This window comes from Mandrillus leucophaeus, unplaced genomic scaffold (genome assembly GCF_000951045.1).
Source record: "Mandrillus leucophaeus isolate KB7577 unplaced genomic scaffold, Mleu.le_1.0 Scaffold105, whole genome shotgun sequence".
In the NCBI taxonomy this organism is placed as follows: domain Eukaryota; kingdom Metazoa; phylum Chordata; class Mammalia; order Primates; family Cercopithecidae; genus Mandrillus; species Mandrillus leucophaeus.
In genome coordinates this window covers 2,712,679-2,736,213 of record NW_012098654.1, presented here as the reverse complement: position 1 = coordinate 2,736,213, position 23,535 = coordinate 2,712,679, and the positions used below count along the sequence as shown (strand labels likewise).

At 44.3% G+C, this 23,535-nt stretch overlaps 1 pseudogene; it reads left to right on the top strand.

Moving 5' to 3' along the window:
* The first annotated feature begins 14,945 nt into the window (after nucleotides 1-14,945).
* LOC105540888 lies at nucleotides 14,946-15,589 on the top strand (annotated as a pseudogene).
* Nucleotides 15,590-23,535: the final 7,946 nt, after the last annotated feature.

Sequence of the window (23,535 nt, the reverse complement as noted above, 5' to 3'; positions counted from 1 at the left end):
GTCAAAACAAACAAACAAACAAACAAACAATAGCACATGGACTCAAAAAGCTTATTCATGCAGAGCAAGCCGGTGCAGAGTCAAAAGGTCTAACACTCCCAAACCTGTGAGAATCCCAATTGTGAAATCCCAATTTCACGCCTATGGCTGTAACAGTCTAGAAAAGCTACTAGCACATAGTAGGCCCTCAATATGCATTCACTGGTGAATGATGGACAGCAACTACTCTCCTAAATGAGGAGCCAAGACCTCAATAAACAGATAGATTGTACTGAATGTAATTTTAGTTAGGGATAACAGATGTAGAGTAACATTGTACTTTTTTTCCAAAAAGCTCACTATAAAAATAAGTTTCCTGGCCAGGTATAGTGGCTTGCACCTGTAGTCCCAGCACTTTGGGAGGCCGAAGTGGGCAGATCACTTGAGGCCAGGAGTTCGAGACCAGCCTGGCTGATATGGTGAAAATAAAAATATATAAAAATTAGCCAGGCGTGGTGGTGCACACCTGTAACCATAGCTACTTGGGAGGCTGAGGCAGGAGAATCACTTAAACCCAGGAGGTGGAAGTTGCAGTGAGCTGAGATCATGTGACTGCACTCCAGCCTGGGCAATACAGCAAGACTGTCTCAAAAAAAACAAAGTGTTTCCTGTATAATGAAGCCAGCATCAGACAGGGAAAAGTTAATTGGTTCTAAAATGGAACCTGAGTTGTTGTCTACTGCAGGAGAAGTGGAATTAAATGGAATTCTGCTATGTGGCAGCAGGAAGCGGCCAATGTAGAATTCTATACGAAAGGGCAATTTAATTTCCATTCCTTTGGGGTGATAGATGGGATTTCTTTACTACATATATAAGTGGAAGAATATTCCCTCTCACATATCACACTACATATTTTCCTTAATTTATAATGTAAACTCCACAAGGGCAAGAAGTTGCGGCTGTGTATACGCTACTGGGTCCCAGTGCCCAGGGTGATCCTTGCAGAGAGTAGGGGATCAATAGCGGAATGAATGGAGTAATATTGGCTGGGTGGCAAGACCTCTCCTAGACCAACACATAGCAGGCCTCTCCGACGTGAGGCACACTGAGTTTGGCAGGTTCCGGGAGTGTCAAGGTGGAAGGTGAGGTGTGTCCCTGCCTTCATGGAGCTTATAGTCTGGTTTAGAGGAGATATCAAAATACAGCAAGAGTCCTAGCACGGTGGCTTATGCCTGTAATCCCAGCACTTTGGGAGGCCGAGGCGGGTGGATCACTTGAGGTCAGCAGTTCAAGACCAGCCTGACCAACGTGGCGAAACCCTGTCTCTACTAAAAATACAAAAATTAGCCGGGCGTGGTGACATGTGTCTGTAGTCCCAGCTACTCGAGACTACCTTTATAAGAGCTCTGGAGTTCACAAAGTGATTTTGTATATAGCATTTCATTGGATTCTCCCAGCAATCTTATGGAAATGGCCAGACAAGTTGGATAATGCTCATTTCACAAGTGAAGAAAAGGACTCAGAGAGGTAAACTGAAATCATGCGATTTCACACAACTAATAAGGAGAGTGCCCAGCCTAGAACCCAGGTGTTTAGACTTCCGGTCTACTGCTCTTTCCATTAAATCACAACTTTGCTGTTTCATTTACATCCCAGGTTTACCAATCTCATTGGAACTGATCTCTTTCCTAGTCAGTTCCTCCTTCTACTTTCTCCCTTTTCTAAATTGTGAATAAACTGAAGGACTTGAGAAGTCATAACCTGGCCGGTGAGAACACACGCAAATATGGAATTTGAAAATAGTTACAGAATAATGCACACATGAATGAAGGGTGAGTTTGTGCTTAGTAGGTAAATTCCTAAAGAAACCAATCAATGTAATTCAAAATAAACCTAAGTAGGCCGGGCGCAGTGGCTCACACCTGTAATCCCACACTTTGGGAGGCCAAGGCTGGAGGATCACCTGAGGTCAAAAATTCAAGACCAGCCTGGCCAATGTGGCAAAACCCTGTCTCTACTAAAATTAAAAAAAAAAAAAAATTAGCTGGGCGTGGTGGCTCATGCCTGTAATCCCAGCTACTCAGGAGTCTGAGGCAGGAGAATTGCTTGAACCCGGGGGATGGAGGCTGCAGTGAGCCGAGATCACACCACTGCACTCCAGCCTGGGTGATAGAGCGGGGCTCCATCTCACAAAATAAATTGAACAAAATAAACCTAAATAAACACTAGGAACACTATTAGGTAATTAAGAACTTTCTAACTTGAATTTTGTTTATAATTTTGAAGGAAAGGGAGGGATAAAAAACGACAGGAATGAACAGTGCCATTTACTCCTTTTTATCTGGCCCGGAACGAAATGTACTTGTAAATACTAGGAGTACATGTTGTTTTTATTTAACCAATTAGTCACAGGTTAAATGAAGCAACTAAAAAAAAAAAAAAAAAAAAGTTTCTGCAAGAAGGAATCTACAGGATAGGTGCTGGTCACTGGAGAAATATAAATAAATGAATCACAAAATATGGAGACTAGGAAAACAAAATCATGTGGAAGTAAATCTGGCAACTTCACTCTCACTGTTACTTAAGGATTCCTCTCACAGAAAATGTGAAATCTCACAGTAATCTCATGGTAAATAAACGGCTCTGTGTTAAAAAATAGCCGAACACCAAAAGGTTTGTCCAATCTGTCTCCACGTTTCCAAGTTTGTTCCCAATATTCTCGGGTTCGCTGTGGTGCTGAGCCTTCCCAGGGTGCATTGCCACAGCTGTAATTGTGCATACTTCAGGGAATCAGAGATGCTGCTGTCTGGGATTCCTGGGGTAAAGTCTGTTCAAGTTACGGGAAGTCCCCCGCTTCACTAGAAAAGTCTAGAAAAGAAAGTCTAGAATTCATTTTGTACAAGTCACATCAGAGAGCGCAGCCAGATCTAAAGCATTTTTTCCCTTGAACAAAGGAGCAGCCATCTCCAAAGTCCAGTCCAACCTGAAATACCAGATTTCCTGACGAGAAGCCTGCCCCGTGCTTGCCCAGTGCCTCGTTTAACCCCTTCCTTCCCTCGAGTCCTCAGGAATCTACCTTCAAACACCATCAAGGTTTTTTTGAATTTAAAATATGTATATATGTATATATCCATATCTTTTAAATTCAAATAACCTACATGTGTCTGTACACGCACACACACACATTTTTTCACCGTATATATATTTAAATATATACATAACTTGAGCCCAGGAGTTTGAGGCTGCAGTGAGCCATGATTGCACCACTGCACTCCAGCCTGAGTGACAGAGAAAGACTCTGTCTCAAAAAAAAAAAAAAACCTATTACACATAAAAAGACAAAAACTAACAGATGTTGGCAAGGTTGCAGAGATAAGGGAATGCTTGTATGCTGTTGGCGTGAATGTTAAGTTAGTTCAGCCACCATGGAAAGCAATTTGGAGACTTTTCAAAGAACTTAAAACAGAACTAACATTTGATTCAGCCATCCTGCTACTGGGTATATACCCAAAGGAAAATAAATAATTCTACAAAAAAGACATATGCACTTGTATGTTCATTGCAGCACTATTCACAATAGCAAAGATCTGGAATCAACCTAGATGCCCACCAACAGTGGACTGGATAAAGAAAATGTGGTACATATACACCATGGAATACTACGCAGCCATAAAAAAGAATGAAATCATGTCCTTTGAAGCAACACAGCTGCAGCTGGGGGCCATTTCTTAAGCAAATCATGCAAGAACAGAACATCAAAGACTGCATGTTCTCACTTCTAGGTGGGAGCTAAATATTGAGTACACATGGACATAAAAATGGGAGCAACAGACACGAGACTGCTAGAGGGAGGAGGAGGGGAGAGGAACAAGGGTTAAAAAACTACCTCTCCAGTACTATGCACACTACCTGGGTGATGGGATCATTCGTACACCAAGCCTCAGCAACACGCAATTTACCCAGGTAACAAACCAGACCATGTATCCCTTGAACCTAAAATAAAAGTTAAATAATAATAATGTCTTCCCTGTCCGGAGTTTAAGGTCTTGTGATTCTTCTTCATCATACTTGATACACGCAATTAAAACTTATTAGATATAAAAAGTTTTGGCTATGAAAAATATTGTAATCAGGCCAGGCACGGTGGCTCACGCCTGTAATCTTAGCACTTTGGGAGGCGGAGGCGGGGGATCACCTGAGGTCAGTAGTTCGAGACCAGCCTGGCCAACATGGTGAAACTCCGTCTTTACTAAGAACACAAAATTAGCCTGGCGTGGTAGCACATGCCTGTAATCCCAGCTACTTGGGAGGATGAGGCAGGAGAATCACTTGAACCTGGAAGGTGGAAGTTGCAGTGAGCCGAGATCACTCCATTTCACTCCAGTCTGGGCAACGAGTGAAACTCCATCTCAAAAAAAAAACAAAAAACAAAAAACAAAACCATTCTTTTAATCAGAAAAATAGTGGAATCTGAAGCATAAATCTTTTATTAAAAACTAATAAGCTAAATAAATGCAAGTAAGATGATGATACACCTTCATTGTTGTTTTTTTTTTTTTTTTTGGCGTATAAAGTTAGGAAAGATTTTTTTTTAAAAAAAGATCAACACTCATTGATAGCAAAATATAGAGGAAGTGAACACTCAAACACTGTTGGTTAGAGTGTAAATTAGTTTAACTTATTTGGAAGGTAAGCTAGCAATTGGTATCCAAAGATTCCATCATTTCCTTTGATCTGATCATTCTGCCTTGATCAATTTTTTCTAAGGAAAAAATTAAACATGTACAAAAAGTTTGGGGTGAAAAGTTGTTCATTTCAGGATCATTTATAATGGTCAAAATTAGAATCAGCCATGCACGCGAGAACTGAGAAAATAAACTGCAGTCCCTGATTGGTATGGTCACGGAAAGAAGCATCAGAATGTGTGTGTGTGTGTGTGTGTGTGTGTGTGTGTGTGTGTGTGTGTGTGTGTGTGATGGAGTCTCGCTCTTGTCGCCCAGTCTAGAATGCAATGGCCCGTTCCCGGCTCACTGCAACCTCCGCCTCCTGGGTTCACGCCATTCTTCTGCCTCAGCCTCCCGAGTAGCTGGAACTGCAGACACACGCCACCACACACTGCTAATTTTTGTATTTTTAGTACAGACAGGGTTTGGCCATGTTGGTCAGGCTGGTCTCCTACTCCTAACCTCTGGTGATCCTCCCGCCTTGGCCTCCCAAAGTGCTGAGATTACAGGCTTGAGCCACCGCGCCCGACCAGAAATGTTTAATTATCACTTCTAGTTCTGCTGAGTATGTTAATATGAGGCAGGCAATCTAGGCGCTGCATTCTTCAGAAACAGAATATATTAGTTTAAAAAACTGTAGGTAATCTGCCAGTCAGTCAAGGCTCTGACTAAAATGACTAAAACCCAAGAAGTACATTAAACTTTTCTGCCCAAGAATATAAAATTCCAGCCTAGCGAGGTGACTCACGCCTGTAATCCCAACACTTTGGGAGGTTGAGGCAAGCGGATCATTTGAGTTCAGGAGTTCGTGACCAGCCTGGCCAACGTGGTGAAACCCCATCTCTACTAAAAATACAAAAAATTAGCTGGTTGCGGTGGCGCACGTGTGTAATCCCAGACGCATGGGGAGGCTGAGGCAGGAGAATCGCTTGAACCCACGAGGCAGAGGTTGCATTGAGTCGAAACTGCACCACTGCACCCCAGCCTGGGCGACAGAATAAGACTCCATCTTAAAAAAGAAAAAGAATATAAAATTCCTTTGTTTGAAAATTTTTATTTTCCTCAGGAAAAACACTATGGATAACTAGCAATTTCTTACAACTGATTTTATATTATGCAATTATTTATTTCACAGACGAATATATCAATAATTTAAATAAAATATTTTTGAAGTATTTTCTCAAATAAAATCTATGCAATTTACATAATGACTTCCTCATGGCACGAATAAAGTGCTCAGTAAATATTATTTATTGTCACAGCCGAGAGCTTTACATATATTGATTCACTAAATCTTCAGCCCTGTGAAGTGGGCCCTGTTATTATCCCCATTTGACAGATGGCACGCCGAAGTACAGGCAGCTTAAGTAATTTCCCCATATAACCCAGACAGGAAATGCCAGAGGCAGAACTGGAATCCAGGCAGTCAGCATTCAGAGCCAGAGGCCTCAACCACGGTGCAACCCTGTTTTTAAAATGCAATAATTATATACAAATATCATAATTAAAACTCATGTAACCTAGATTAATTTGAACCCGGGAGGCGGAGGTTGCAGTGAGCGGAGATTGTACCACTGCACTCCAACCTGGGCAGCAGAGCGAGACTCCAACTCAAAAAGAAAAAAAAAAAGAAGAAGAAGAAGCAGGAGAGGGAGGAAAGAGATGATCAAGGAAGGCTTATCCAGGAGGTGTTGATGCCAAGGCATCCACAGAGGTCCCAGGTCGGGGAGGCAGGCTGGTGAAGAACATTCTAGACCAAAAGTAAAGTTTAACTGAGGACAAACCATGGTTTGTCCCTGAGGTTAGAACACCTGCAAATTCAGAAGGAATGATGGGCGGTGATTTAAGAGGCCAGGGCTCTGTGTCTGACCTTGCCTTTATTTTGTGCCTGAGTCTTATGTTGTCTTCTGTTTTATTCTGTGAGAAGTGAAGATGGGAGGATTTTCAGTGGCAGCGTGACATGATCAGGTATTGTTTTCAAAACAGCCATCACCCAGGTGGCGGTGTGAAAGATGGATTGCAGAATGGAAGATCTTGGAATCAAGAACGCCAGTTAAAAGGCAAGAGATACAGCAGCTGCAGGCAGCTGGACCGCAGGGAAGGGATGAATGAAGAGTTTTTAGCAGCCGGAACTCAAGGCTTTGATCCCCAGTTAGATCTGAAGGATTAAAAGAACAGTAACAGGCCTGGTGGGGTGGCTCATGCCTATAATCCCAGCACTTTGGGAGGCCGAGACGGGCAGATCACCTGAGGTCAGGAGTTCAAGACCAGCTTGACTGACATGGAGAAACCCCATCTCTACTAAAAATACAAAATTAGCCAGGCATGGTGGCACATGCCTGTAATCCCAGCTACTTGGGAGGCTCAGGCAGGAGAATCGCTTGAACCCAGGAGGCAGAGGTTGTGGTGAGCTGAGATCGCATCATTGCACTCCAGCATCCAGCCTGGTCAACAAGAGTGAAATTCCATCTCAAAAAAAAAAAAAAGAACGTTAACAGTGTGACAGAGATAATTGACTAAAGAAAAACTAGTTACGCACATACGCATCTATTTTAGAGGTATCATGGTGATATGGTTTGGCCGTGTCCCCACCCAAATCTCATCTTGAATTCCCACATGTTGTGGGAGGGACCCAGTGGGAGGTAACTGAATCATGGAGCAAGTCTTTCCCACGCTGTTCTGGTAGTAGTGAATAAGTCCCACAAGATCTGATGGTTTTCAAAACAGGAGTTCCCCTGCACAAGCTCTCTCTCTCTTTGCCTGCCGACATCCACGTAAGACATGACTTGCTCCTCCTTGGCTTCCACCATGATGGTGGGGCTTCCCTAGCCACGTGGAACTGTAAGTCCAATTACACCTCTCTCTTTTGTAAGTTGTCTGGTCTCAGGTATGTCTTTACCAGCAGTGTGAAAATGGACTAATACACATGGTAAGGAAACTACTTCTCATAAGACCACTTACGTTCCTAAGAGGGGAGTCTATTTTTTTTCCCTCCTGACATTCCCTTTCCTTATAATAACATCCTGAACCACAATTATTCTAATTTCTCTATTAATTACTAGGTCACCTCAAAGGAAGCAAAATATGAAAAGCAGAGAATTTGCTTCTCCAGAATTATGCCTTTGCATAATCATCGAAATCGAATCATTTTGAAGAACCCATATTGAATGTAGCCAATTCTCGAATCCTGTTTTTTGTTTGTTTGTTTTGTTTTGTTTTTTGAGATGGAATCTCACTCTGTCGCCCAAGTTGGAGAACAGTGGTGCTATCTCAGCTCACTGCAACCTATGCCTCCTGGGCTCAAGCAATTTCCCTGCCTCAGGCTCCCAAAGAGCTGGAATTACAGGCACCCACCATCACAACCAGCTAAGTTTTATATTTTTTAGTAGAGATGGGGTTTTGCCTTGTTAGCCAAGCTGGTCTCGAACTCCAGACCTCAAGTGATCCACCCGCCTCGGCCTCCCAAAGTGCTGGGATTACAGGCATGAGCCACTATGCCCGGCCTGGAATCTTGTTTTTTAAAACACTTTTTTAAAAAAGGTTTTCAAGTATAGAACTGACATTCTGATTTAGAAATGCAAATACCAGCCGTAAATTCAGTTATGTTTTACGTATAAAAAATTCTAAAACAGCAACTCAAAGTACTGTTTAAAAAGTTCTAAATGACTTTTTTAGCTGTACCTGTATCCTTAAAGTAGTCAATTCAGTTTTTAAAAATACAGTATATTTAAAGGAATACGATTATAAATTTATGTTTTGAGGATAATTCAACAACCAAGTTAAGTATCTTAGTAGATAAATGTTCCTTTATTAAATGTACCTTCATCTTAGATAAACTGCAATGGAATTCTAATTCAGGATCGAAAATTGTTTGAATAATGGTCAAAGCTGATTAAATTATGAACTAATTGGCCGGGTATGGTGGCTCACGCCTGTAATCCCAGCACTTTGGGAGGCAGAGGCAGGCGGATCACTTGAGGTCAGGAGTTCAAGACCAACCTGGCCAACATAGCAAAACCCTGTCTCTACTAAAAATACAAAATTTAGTTGGGTGTGGTGGCAGACACCAGTAGTCCCAGCTACTCGGGAGGCTGAGGCAGAGAATAACTTGAACCCCCAAGGCAGAGATTGCAGCGAGCCGACATTGTGCCGCTGCACTCCAGCCGGGGTGACAGAGCAAGACTCTGTCTGAAAAATAAAAAATATGAACTAATAAATATATTTTTCAATTAAACAATAAAGGCCTTTGAAAACTACTAAAGCACTAAATAATAATAATAATAATAATAATAATAATAAAATGTAAAAATTAGCCTTAAAGAATCAGAAAGCAGCATCTGAAAACCCCATCCTGGTCACAGTGCTGACAGGACTCCAGAGAGTCCCGAAGCAAATCTGCTGTTCTCAAAGACAGGACACAGATCTCTCCTAAAGCTGCAGGTCCTGACCTCCCCGGCGATGAGGCTGAATTACAGCCTAATTAAAGCCAAAGAAGAAGGCTTTGTCTGTCTTCTCCCAAGAGATGGAAAGGAAAAGCTGGAATTGCAATTTGCAGGATAGCCTAGACCCAGCTGTAACTCCCGCACCGTCCTCTGAAGTAAAAGCTAAGTATTAAAGGAAAGGCTTTAATGGAAATATAAGACCCTGAAACAATGCCAAAGAAGGCTGTTTTAGAAAAATGACAGAGTACACATATTCTCTAAATCCAGTAACATTCCCTATTAGTAATAATTGGTGTCACCAAGCAATAATGGGAATAAGCAAAAGCACATAGGCTTCCAAGTCAGACAGACTGCCACCATTTAGTAGCTGTGTGACCTTGGGCCAGTTGCCTAACCTCTCTAACACCTCATTTGCTTCATCTGCAAAATGGTGATAATTATACTTACTTTTAAGAGATGGTATAAAGGTTAAATGAAATAATATATGTAAATAAACAATGCCTGGCACCCAATAACCTCCAATAAACAGTCACTACAATCGTTTGCCTGAAGTTTCTTCATTGGCTTTGCATTTCTAATAAATAAATAAATGTTTCCAGACTTTCTTTTTTCCTTTTACCACCAACTGAGACAAAGCGGACTCTGCTTTCTGTCCAACTCTACCTTTTTTGTTTGTTTGTTTTTTTAATTGAGACAGGCTGGAATGCAGTGGCGCCCTCCTGGCTCACTGCAGCCTTGACTTCCTGGGCTCAAGCAATCCTCTCGCCTCTGCCTCCCAAGTAGCTGGGATCACAGGCATCAGCCACCATGCCTGGCCAATTTTTGTATTTTTTTGTAGAGATAGTTGCCTTGGCTCCTATCTCATCTCTTGATTTGAATCATGGCAAAAACAGAAGCAAAAATCCTTGAGTGCCAACTTATGGGTCCTGAATACAAACAAGAAGGTGAGACCTCCATCGATGAAGCAACTAGAATGAGGTTTTAAAAATGTATCTCTGAGCCAGGCACAGTGGCTCACGCCTATAATCCCAGCACTTTGGAAGGTTGAGACATGAGGATGACTTGAGCCCATTAGTTGAAGACCAGCCTGGGCGACATAGTAAGACCCTGCTTCTACAAAAAAAAAAAAACTTAAAAAAAATAGCTAGGCATGGTGGCACACGCCCTGGTCCCAGCACTTTGGGAGGCTCAGGAGGGAGGGTCACTTGAGGACAGGAGTTTGAGACCAGCCTGAGCAACATAGCAAGACCCCATCTCTATGAAATAAAAAACAGGATAAAATAAATAAATCATAAATAAAAACTGTATGGTCCAGGCTGAGTGCAGTGGCTCACACCTGTAATCCCAGCACTTTGGGTGGCCAAGGCAGGTGGATCACTTGAGGCCAGGAGTTCGAGACCAGCGTGACCAACATGGTGAAACCCTGTCTCTATTAAAAATACGAAAAAATTAGCCAGGCGCGTGCCTGTAATCCCAACTACTCAGGAGGCTGAGGCAGGAGAGTCACTTGAACCCAGGAGCGGGGAGGCAGAGATTGCAGCGAGCCAAGATGGTGCCACTGCACTCCAGCCTGGGCCACAGAGTGAGGCGCCATCTCAAAAAACAATAAACCTGTATGGTCCAGTCCTAGATTATGTGATGTAGACTGAAATACTACGGTGATGCACAAGTGGAAAAATTTGATATGGGTTCGAGCAGTGACTCTCAAACTGTGATCAAGGGTCACTTCTTTTGTTTTACTTCGTTTGGTTTGGTTTTATTATGTTTTGTTTTTATTTCCACCCCTTCAGGAACCAAAAATCGGTCCTATTGCCTATGACTTTAACATAGCTCATGCAGCATGCAACTCATCGCAAGTTCAACAGCATCCAAAGGGGTCCATATCCTGTCAAGACTAATTCCCTGATCACATGCTTGGGTGTTGGGGGCAATGCTAAATAAATAAAAAGTCTGTTACTCTCATTTACTTTCGATTTCTGTGCTCCTCTTCTCACAAACCATAACAAGCAGATTTTGAACTAGTTCTAAACTAGTAGTTCGCAAACTACTCTATGAGTTTGTCCTGATCTGGATGCAAAGGATAGGATTTTGCTTCTTGGAGGAGCATCCCAGAAGGAGCCGTGGAAGACGAAGCCAGGTTCTAGAGGCTGGAAGAAGCCCTGCACGTACTTGGGATCATTATTTTCATCACGGCTCGCACAAATCAGTAGAATTTGGGGTGGGGTATAAGATATAGCAAGAACCTCTATATTTCATAAAATGAGGGGAAAATTAATTCAGTAAGGATCCCAAAAACAACAAAAAGAAGAGCACATACATAAAGGTGTTTCCAAACCACCACCTCCCTCGCTGGCTTAGCAGCAGCAGCTGAGGGGTAGAACCCAGAGTACATTCCCGTGGAGGAACAGTCAACACTTCATGTCTGCACATCCATCTCAGGAATCCTCTTAGTCACTGAAGGAAAGGAGACACGAGTGAGTCCAAGGTTTTGGTCAAACCCTGCCTGGCATGAACTAATGAGCTCAGGCTCAGGCCACACTGCTTGAGTTCAGATCCTGGCTCATCCATTTCCTAGCTGTGCAGACTCGGGCAAGTTGCTTGACTTCTCTTTGCTTCTGTTTCCTCAGCCATAAAGTGGAAATTACCCTTCCTCAAACAGTAGCTGTGAAGACTGAAGGAGGTAACACATGTAAGTCCTTTAGAACAGAGCCTATTACATTGGAAGTGTTAGTTATTATTATTATTATTTTCTTTTTGAGATGGAGTCTCACTCTGTGCAGTGGCACAATCTAGGCTCACTGCAGCCTCCAACTCCTGGGTTCAAGCGATACTCCTGCCTCAGCCTCTCACGCAGCTGGAATTACAGGCGAGCTCCACCATGCCTGGCTAATTTTTGTATTTTTAGTAGAGACAGGGTTTCACCATGTTGTCCAGGCTGGTCTGGAACTGCTGACCTCAGGTGATCCGCCCACCTCAGCCTCCCAAAGCGCTGGGATTACAGGCGTGAGCCACTGCGCCCAGCCATTATTATTATTATTATTTTGAGATAGGGTCTTGCTCTGTCACCCAGGCTGGAGTGCAGTGGTGCGATCGTGGCTTACTGCAGCCTAGACTTCCCAGGCTCAAGTGATCCTCCCAGCTCAGCCTCCTGAGTAGCTGGAACCACAGGCACACACCACCATGCCTGGCTAATTTTTTTATTTTTTGTAGAGACAGGGTCTTGTTATGTTCCCCAGATTGATTTTTTTTTTTCTTTTTTTGGAAACCGAGTCTTGCTCTTTTGAGTTGCCCGGGCTAGAGTGCAGTGGTGCCATTTCGGCTCACTACAACCTCTGCCTCCCAGGTTCAAGCAATTCTCCTGCCTCAGCCTCCCAAGCAACTGGGATTACAGGCGCCCACCACCAAGCCCGGCTAATTTTTTGTACTTTTAGTAGAGACAGGGTTTCACCATGTCGGCCAAGCTGGTCTCAAACTCCTGACCTCAGGTGATCCACCAGCCTCAAACTCCTGAAGTGTTGAGATTACAGGTTTGAGCCACTACGCCCGGCCAACTATTACTAGTACTGCTACTACTGCCACTACTACTATTTTTATTAGGCTTTTTTCTTCTTGCAGGTTCGTTCCCAAGACCAATTTTAGAAGTATTTAAGAAGTCCTAGTCTAATTCAGCAGCTCGGATGATGAACGCCTGATATTCAAAAGCCCTAAGTCTGAACAGTGCCTCTTTCATTGGCCCCCTTCTCCCAGTTAGTTGCTACTCACAACCTTCAAAGCCCTGATCAAATCTCACCTTCTCAAGTACACTGTATTAGTTAGAAATTGCGTATAACTGCACGGAATTGAAACCCATCTGCTCGGCCAGACGCAGGGTCTCACACTCGTAATCCCAACACTTCAGGGAGTTGAGGTGGGATTGTCTGAAGCCAGGAGTTTGAGACCAGCCTGAGCAACAACACAAGATCCCTGTCTCTACAAAGAAAAGAAAAGAAAAGAAACCCATCTACTGTGGCAGGATGAAAAAGGAGCACACTGTCATCACTTAACAAGAAGTCAGGATAGAAAGACGGGTCTGGGCGGGGCGCGGTGGCTCACACCTCTTACTGCTTTGGCAGGCCGAGGTGGGAGGATCGCTTGAGCCCAGGAGTTCAAGACCAACTCAAGCAACATAGTGAGACCCTATCTTTACAAAAAGAAATTCAAAAATTAGCCAGGCATGGTGGCGCATTCCTGTGGTCCCAGTTACTCAGAAGGTTGAGATGGTAGGATTGCTTGGCCCTGGGAAGTCAAGGCTGCAGTGAGCTGTGATTGCACCACTGCACTTCAGCCTGAGTGACAGAACAAGACCCTGTCTCAAAAAAAGAAAAAAGAAAAAAAAAAAGAAAGAAAGAAAGATTTACATGCCTTATAAGGTTAATGTTATGAAAAATATGTCAAAAGAAAACCAAGATGCAATGGGAAAATATGTTGGGTAAGAGCTTGATACATGTGGTGACAGAAATACCAGAGCCTTAGTATTCATATGGGATCGACTTCAAGGTCATGAGAACAGAAAAATGTCAAATAGGGGAATCCCAGGAATACCAACTGTGTTATTTGGTAATAAACATGGGAGATGGAGATAATAAGATGAGAGGTGGGGACATATTTATTTGGTTGTGGTTGTCTTTTTCTTTTCTTCTCCTGGTTCTCTCTTCCCAGTAAAAGAGGGACATGCTTATATAAAGTGAATTAAACTACTCAGGGAAATTCACTGACCAATACAAGTTTATCTTTTTTTTTTTTTTTTTTTTTTTGAGACAGAGTTTCTCTCTTGTTTCCCAGGCTGGAGCGCAATGGCACAGTCTCGGCTCACTGCACCTTCCCCCTCTCGAGTTCAAGCGATTCTTCTGCCTCACCCTCCCGAGTAGCTGGGATTACAGGAGCCTATCACCACACTTGGCTAATTTTTATATTTTTAGTAGAGATGGGGTTTCACTGTGTTGGCCAGACTGGTCTGGAACTCCCAACCTCAGGTGATCCGCCCACTCGGCCTCCCAAAGTGCTGGGATTACAGGCGTGAGCTACCCCGACGGCCAAGATGTTTATCTTTGTTCACTTACTTAACAAACACTTGTTGGAGCCTGCTGAGTCCTAAGGTGCTCTAGTAGGTCCTGGGAGTACATGGTAATCAAACAAACTTGGTCTCGACCCACGTGGCACTGATATGCCAGTTGGGCTGCTAGGGCAAGTCAACAAAGAAGTAAACAATCTCTCCTTCCACAGCCCAAGATGCCAAAAAGAAAGAAGCCCAAGGGGAAGAAGGTGGCTCCCACCCCTGCTGTCATGAATAAGCAGAAAGCCAAGAAAGTAGTGAATCCCCTGTTTAAGAAAAGGCCAGGTCAGGCGCGGTGGCTCATGCCTGTAATCCCAGCACTTTGGGAGGCCGAGGTGGGCGGATTACTTGAGGTCGGGAGTTCGAGACCAACCTGACCAACATGGAGAAACCCCGTCTCCACTAAAAATACAAAATTAGCTGGGCGTGGTGGCGCATGTCTGTAATCCCAGCTACTTGAGAGGCTGAGGCAGGAGAATCACTTGAACCTGGGAGGTAGAGGTTGCTGTGAGCCGAGATCATGCCATTGCACTCCAGCCTGGGCGACAAGAGCGAAACTCTGTCAGAAGACAGACAGACAGACAGACAGACAGAAAGAAAGAAAGAAAGAAAGAAAGAAAGAAAGAAAGAAAGAGAGAGAAAGAGGACTAAGAATTTTGGCATTGGACAGGACATCCAGCCCAAAAGGGACCTCACCGGCTTTGTGAAATGGCCCCACTGCATCAGGTTGCGGCGGCAGAGAGCCACCCTCTATCAGAGGCTGGAAGTGCCTCCTGTGATGAACCCGTTCACCCAGGCCCTGGACCGCCAAACAGCTCCTCAGCTGCTTAAGCTTCCCCACAAGTACAGACCAGAGACAAAGCAAGAGAAGAAGCAGAAGCTGTTGGCTCCGGGCTGAGAAGAAAGCTGCCAGCAAAGGGGACGTCCCCACTAAGAGACCACCTGTCCTTCAGTGTCCTTCAAGCAGGAGTGAACACCGTCACCACCTTGGTGGAGAACAGAAAGGCTCAGCTGGTGATCACTGCACACGATGTGGATCCCATAGAGCTGTCGTCTTCCTGCCTGCCCTGTGTTGTAAAATGGGGGCCCCTTACTGCACTATCGAGGGGAAGGCAAGACTGGGACGTCCAGTCCACAGGAAAATCTGCACCACTGTCGCCTTCCCATGGGTTAACTCAGAAGACAAAGGAGCTTTGGCTAAGCTGGTGGAAGCTATCAGGCCCAATTACAAAGACAGACACGATGAGATCCGCTGTCACTGGGGAGGCAATGTCCTGACTCCCAAGTCTGTGGCCCGCATTGTCAATCTCAGAAAGGCAAAGGCTAAAGAACTTGCCACCAAGCTGGATTAAATTACACTGATGAGTTTTCAGTACATAAGAAGAATTGAAATAATACAGATTTTCCTCCAAAAGAAAAAAACAAAAAGATGTAAACAAATGTACTGCTGCAAAAAGCACAATGAGAAGGTACCCACGAGAACAGCCACAGAAAGAACACTGGCACTCCCGAGAACAGAAAGAGAAAAGGCACAAGGCAGCAAGGACAGGTGTATTCCAGGAATGTGACAAGGCCAGGTGGCCGGCAAATCGTAATCAAGGGGACAGTGGCTTGACAGGGTACACCTCTCTAAATGCATCTCCCAGGACTGGCCCTCACTCTAAGGCCAGCCTTGCTTGACTTGAACAAGCGAAGCACTCTCTTGCCTCAGGCCCTTTGCATGACCTCAAACACTCTTCCCCTGTGTCTTCTCATTGTTCACCCTGATTCAGATCTCTGCTCAACAACCCCATATCAGTGACCATCCCATCTAAAATATCCCCGTTACAGGCCAGGCACAGCGACTCACACCTGTAATCCCAGCCCTTTTGGGAGGCCAAGATAAAAGGATCACCTGAGGTCCAGGCGTTCAAGACCAGCCTAGCCAACATGGTGAAACTCCATCTCTACTAAAAATATAAAAATTAGCCAGGCATGGTGGCACGTGCATGTAATCCCAGCTACCTGGGAGGCTGAGACAGGAGAGTCACTGGAATCCAGGAGGCAGAGGCTGCAGTGAGCCAAGATCACGCCACTGCACTCCAGTCTGGGTGACAGAGCGAGACTCCATCTCAAAAAAGTAAAATAAAATAGCCCGTTTAGCCCCACTCTGTCTTTTAACTTTACTGCACCTTTTCCCCTTAATTGTCTTGCCTATAAATATTGTCTTGTCTACTTATTGTCTTGCATATAAATAGAGATATTATCCGTCTCTAGGATGTAAGTGGCCTAACAGCAGGAACTTCATTTGCTCATTGATGTAGCTCAGTACCCAGAAAAGCGCCTGGAGTGGAATAGGCTTTTAAGACGTATTTGTGGAATGCATAAATACATTACAAGTGTAAGAGCAAGCCAGAAAGAGCAGAAGATACATAGAATAGTAAAATTGCCACATCTTCTCTGGGTCCGTGAGCCATCACAAATGGGTTACATCGAATTACTTGAGGATATGAAAGAAAACAGATAACTTCAAAAGCGATGCCTTTCAATAAAGAAAAAAACAAAAAACACCAGGCCAGGTGTGGTGGTGCACGCCTATAATCCCAGCACTTTGGGAAGCTGAGGGGGGTAGATCACTTGAGCCCAGGAGTTCAAGTCCAGCCTGGAAAACATAGTGAGACCTTGTCTCTAAAAAACTTTTTTGTTAATTAGCTGGGCATGGTGGTGCATGCCTGTAGTCCCAGCTACTAGGGAGGCTGAGGTGGGAAGATTGCCTGAGCTCAGGAGGTCAAGGCTGCAGTGAGCCATGATGAGACCACTGCACTCCAGCCTGGGTGACAGGGAGACCCTGTCTCAAAAAAAATAAAATAAAATAAAAATAAAAGAAGATGAAGAAGAAAAGAAAAGAAAAAAAGAGATTGGGCACGGTGGCTCACACCTGTAATACCAGCACTTTGGGAGGCTGAGGCAGGTGGGTCTCTTGAGGTCCGGAGTTTGAGACCAGCCTGGCAACATGGCGAAACCTCATCTCTACTAAAAATACAAAAATTAGCCGGGTATGGTAGCGGGCGCCTGTAGTCCCAGCTACTCCGGAGGGTGAGGTATGAGAATCTCTTCAGTCTGGGCGGCAGAGGCTGCAGTGAGCCAAGATCAGGCCACTGCACTCCAGCCTGGGCAACAGAGCAAGACTCTGTCTCAAAAAAAAAAAAAAAAAGGAAAATAAAAAACACCCTGTTAAACCTGTAAATAATTTTCAAATGTACCCCAACAAAAGCTGAAAATGGCAAAATAGATGCCAAGAGCAAAGGATTAACTATGCTTAGTATATAGCAAATCCCTCTTTGCAAATTAAACAAATAGATTATAACAAGGCAAGAGATATTCAAGGCGCAGAGAATGAATCCAAGAAATCCATTGTGCTAAACAAATGTACCAGGGTAATCAGGAAAGATCAGCAATGTGGAAACCAGGCTGGAATGCAATGATGTGATCTTGGCTGATTGCAACCTCCACCTCCCGGGTTCAAGCGATTCTCCTGCCTCAGCCTCCCGAGTAGCTGGGACTACAGGCACCCACCACTACGCCCAGCTGATTTTTGTATTTTTAGTAGAGATGGGATTTCGCCATGTTGGCCAGGCTGGTCTCGAACTCCTGATCTCAAGCGATCTGCCAGCCTCGGCCTCCCAAAGTGCTGGGATTCACAACATGAGCCACTGTACCCGGCCAGTAAAAGTAAATTTTCTAAAATTAAAATTAAAATTAAAATTTTCTCAGAGAAATCCCAGTATCATTATTAGGCTGCATAGGATTTTTCTCAGGAACACTCTTAAAAACGAGAACAAAAGAAAACAATAGAAACCAAGGCTCTACACATTCATACATCCATTTCTTAAGTTTTCAAACCAAAACTTAAAAAGAAAACCCAGCAAACCTGTCCAAATAAAAGTGATTTGACCTCAGAGCTAAGAGAAAAGTTACTAGTCCCACAGCTACAGTATACCAAACTCACATTTCTCAAAGGTAAATGGAGACGATTTTCAGAACTAGAAAGGTGAAATAATCAGTAAAGACTAGTGACTACGGGCCAGGCGCGATGGCTCACACCTGTAGTTACAGCATTTTGGGAGGCTGAGGCGGGTGAACTGCTTGAACTCAGGAGTTCGAGACCAGCCTGGGCAACATGGCAAAATGTCATCTCTACCAAAAATACAAAAATTGGTTGGGTATGGTGGCACAGCAGTGGTCACAGCTACTTTGGAGGCTAAGGTAGGAGGATCACTTGAGCACAACAAGCTGAGATCATGTCACTGCACTCCAGCCTGAGCAACATAGACTCTGCCAAAAAAAAAAAGAAAGAAAGACTAGTGAGTACAAATTTCATGCTGTAGAAATGTAAAACTAAAAGACAGAACAGAAAAATATCAATAAACACTAGTGACAGCTTTGATCACAATCAGAATAAAATAGGCAGCTTAAAGTATGTGAAAGCAGACAGATAAGTAGATCAACTCAATAAAAAGTAAAACCAGTAACAGCAAGTTATCAATCAGTAAACAGAGTGTAAAAACTATAAAACATGCGTAGAATTTCAAAAAGGAGGTTAGACTACTAAACCACAATCCGGAGGAGAAAGAGGATTAGAATGAACCAAATTTATCTTTCCCGGAAGGAAGATCGAGGTTTAGGTAAGTGAAATAAATTAGAAGTAGAAATACTGAAAACCAGACATAAAAGTCAAAATAACCACCCAATTTACGTTCTTAAAGCAGCCCTGGCCGGGCGCCCTGGCTCAAGCCTGTAATCCCAGCACTTTGGGAGGCCGAGGCGGGTGGGTCTCTTGAGGTCAGGAGTTCGAGACCAGCCTGGGCAACATGGCAAAATGTCATCTCTACCAAAAATACAAAAATTGGTTGGGTATGGTGGCACAGCAGTGGTCACAGCTACTTTGGAGGCTAAGGTAGGAGGATCACTTGAGCACAACAAGCTGAGATCATGTCACTGCACTCCAGCCTGAGCAACATAGACTCTGCCAAAAAAAAAAAAAAAAAAAAAAAAAAAAGGCAGCCCTAAGACATTCACTCAAAGAAACATTGTGAATTAAAAGAAGCAAAAACTGACAATAAAGTGATAAGGAAATTGAAGATGCTTCAATTACCTTCATTCCTGCATTGACTAAACACATATTTATTGGGCACCTCTGTACCTCAGGCACCATTCTAGGCCCTGGGGATGTAATAACCAGATGCAAGACAAAGTTCCTGCTCTCGTGGTCCTTTCTAGGGAAAGCAACACCAAACAAACAGACATAAGATCAGGATGAAGTATAAGCAGATGAGAGTTTCCATTTTAGATAGGAAGGTCAGAAGAGGCTTCTTTGAAGAAGGAGGTTTTGAGCAGATTACTGAAGGGCTTAAGTAAGCCAGGAGAAGCTGGAGGCAAAGAGAGCAGCAAGTACTAAGGTCCCAAGGCAGAAAATACCTTTTTTTTTTTTTTTTTTTTTTTTGAGACAGTGTCCCACTCTGTTACCCAGGCTGGAATGCAGTGGCGCGATCTTGGCTCACTGCAACCTCTGCCTTCCAGGTTCAAGCGATTCTCCTGCCTCAGCCTCCCGAATAGCTGAGACTACAGGTGCACGACACCATGCCTGGCTAATTTTTTGTAGTTTTAGTAGAGACAGGATTTCACCATGTTGGCCAGGCTTGTCTCGAACTCCTGACCTCAGGTGATCTACCCGTCTCGGCCTCCCAAAGTGCTGGAATTCCAGTGCCCAGCCAGAATATATCTTTTATAAAAACCACAAGAAGATACCTCAATGAAACTGTTAAAAACATTCATTATGTATGCAGATACGGGGGATCTTTTGGGGTGATAGATGTGATCTCCAACTGGATTGTAATGATATTTGCACAATTTTACAAGTTTATTTAAAAATCATTGAATTGTGGATTTAAACCAAGTGGATCTTATGGTATGTAAATTATGCCTCCATGAAAGCACTTAAAGCACTTTTTTGGGCTGGGTGCCGTGGCTCATGCCTGTAATTCCAGCACTTTGAGAGACTGAGGCAGGTGGACTGCTTGAGCTCAGGAGTTGAAGACCAGCCTGGGCAACACAGTGAGACCTCATCTGTACAAAAAAATCAAAAATTGGCCGGGTGCAGTGGCTCACGCCTAAAATCCCAGCACTCTGGGAGGCTGAGGCTGGTGGATCACCTGAGGTCAAGAGTTCATGACTAGCCTGACCAATATGGTGAAATCACGTGTCTACTAAAAATACAAAAATTAGCCAGGCCTGGTGGCCGGTGCCTGTAGTCCCAGCTACTTCAGAGGCTGAGACAGGAGAATTGCTTGAACCTGGGAGGCGGAGGGTGCAGTGAGCCAAGATCGTGCCACTGCATTCCAGCCTGGGTGACAGAGCAAGACTCCATCTTAAAAAAAAAAAAAAAATCAAAAATTAATCCAGTGTGGTGGCATGTGCCTATGGTTCCAGCTACTTCAGAGGCTGAGACCAAAGAATTGATTGAGCCTGGGAGGTCCAGGCTGCAGCGAGCCGTGATCGTACAGCTGCACTCCAGCTTGGGCGACAGAGCAAGACCCTATCTTCAAAAATAATAATAAAATGAAATAAAGGCCGGCGGGGTGGCTCACGCCTGTAATCCCAGCACTTTCGGAGGCCAAGGCAGGTGGATCCCCTGAGGCCAGGAGTTCGAGACCAGCCTGGGCAACATGGTGAAACCCTGTCTTTACCAAAGACATACAAAAATTAGCAGGGCGTGGTGGCGGGCGCCTGTAATCCCAGCTACTCATGAGGCTGAGGCGTAAGAATTGCTTGAACCTAGGAGGTGGAGGTTGCAATGAGTCAAGATAGCGCTACTGCACTCCAGACTGGGTGACAGAGTGAGACTCCATCTAAAAAAAAAAATTAAATTAAATTAAAATAAAAGACTTTTTCGAAGACCCACACACACAGAAAATCAGGAGCAGCTGCAGCCAGTGCAATGAGGTGAGGGTGAAACCATGCAGCGCCCTGAGCCCAAGGCTGGCAGTGTAGTTTGTGTTCTGGTGGTTCTGGGAAGCTACGGGAGGCTTTTAGCAGGGGAATGGCATGTTCTTGAAAGATTCTCTCTGGCTGCTCTGTGGACAACCGACAGCAAATTCTTGGCCAGTGGAGAAGCAAGGAAACTATATAGGAGGTTACTAAGAATCCCAAGCAAGTGGGGACAGTGGCTTTAACTAGGGTCAGTGCCATGGAGTAGTGAAAAGCAGTGAGGCTGGAAAGATGTTTTGAAGGTGGGCTGACGGGATTCTCTGACGGATTGGATTTGCGGTGTGAGCACAAAAAGAGAAGTCAAAGTTGACTCCTGGATGGCATCTGGCCTGAGAAATCGTGTGGGTGGTGCTGCCATTTACTGAAGTGGGAAATGCTGAAGGAGAAGGAGGTGTACAGGTAGAAATTTAAAATTCTCTTTTGACATGCGAAGTTTCAGATGCTGTTAGAGGTTGAATTGCATCCCTCAAAACAATATACTGAAGCCCTAACCCTCAGGCCCGCACAATGTAACCTTATTTGGAAACAGGGTCTTAACAGATGCAATTTTTTAAAGATGAACTCATTCTGGAGTAGGATGGGCCCTTCATCCAGTATGACTGGGACCATGGGAAGATGGAGGCACAGTGGGGGAGGGACACAGCCGCAAGTCAAGGAACACCAAGGGTTGCCAGCCGCAGCCAGAAGCCAGGAATTGGCCAGGAAAGGTTCCACCCAAGAGTGCAGTGTGGCCCTGGTGACACCTTGGTCTTGGACTTTGGGCCTCCAGAGCTGTGAAAGAATATATTTCTGTTGTTTAAAGCCACCCAATTTGTGGTACGTTCTTTTTTTTTTTTTTTTTTTTTTTTTTTGCAATGGAGTCTCACTCTGTCACCCAGGCTGGAGTGCAGTGGCACAGTCTTAGCTCACTGCAACCTCTGCCTCCCAGGTTCGAGCAATTCTTCTGCCTCAGCCTCCTGAGTAGCTGAGACTACAAGCGCGTGCCACTACGCCTGCTAATTTTCGTATTTTTAATAGAGATGGGGTTTCACCATATTGGCCAGGCTAGTCTCGAACTCCCAACTTCGTGATCCACCCACCTCGGCCTCCCAAAGTGCTAAGATTACAGGTGTGAGCCACCACGCCCGGCCTGTGGTACATTCTTAAAACAGCCCTAAGAAATCAATATAAGAAATGTCTAGGCAGGGCACGGTGGCTCACGCCTGTAATCCCAACACTTTGGGAGGCCGAGACGGGTGGATCACCTGAGGTCAGGAGTTCGAGACCCACTCAGCCAACATGGCGAAACCCCATCTCTACTAAAAATACAAAAATTAGCTGGGCCTGGTGAGGGCATGCCTGTAATCCCAGCTACCTGGGAGGCTGAAGCAGGAGAATCGCTTGAACCCAGAAGGCAGAGATTGCAGTGAGTCGAGATCGTGCCACTGCACTCCAGCCTGGCTGACAGAGCAAGAGTCCGTCTAAAAAAAAAGAGAGAGAGAGAGAAATGTCTAATGCAGATACTTATTAGACATCCAAGACCTGGAGTCCAGGGAGCGGGACTGAAGATGCAAATGTGGAGGTAAGTTACACATAACACTATGAACAAACACACTAGACCTCACTATAAAGCAAAACCCAGTCATCTGCTGTCCACAGGAGTTATGAAAACACAAACAGATGCCAACCTTTGAAGTAAGACGATGGTCTTCAGTCTAAGGTATCTATGCAAACTGAAGAGGAACACGACTGATCACTGTGGTATGAGATTAGATCAATGCCACAGCAAGGAGCATTCGCAGATAACATTGCCAAATAACGGTAAAATATTAAATCATACAAATCTAACACTCAATTCATGATGCAAGTCATACAATAAAAATATCTTAAATAGTGGAAATTGAATAAATAGACATATATTGTGGTAATGGATGACCTCAATACTTATCAAAGTGATAGAATTAAATATCAAAGGCCGGCGCGGTGGCTCAAGCCTGTAATCCCAGCACTTTGGGAGGCCGAGATGGGCGGATCACGAGGTCAGGAGATTGAGACCATCCTGGCTAACACGGTGAAACCCCGTCCCTACTAAAAAATACAAAAAACTAGCCGGGCGAGGTGGCGGGCGCCTGTAGTCCCAGCTACTCGGGAGGCTGAGGCAGGAGAATGGCGTAAACCCGGGAGGCAGAGCTTGCAGTGAGTCGAGATCGTGCCACTGCACTCCAGCCTGGCTGACAGAGCAAGAGTCCGTCTAAAAAAAAAAAAAAAAAAAAAAAAAAAAGAATTAAATATC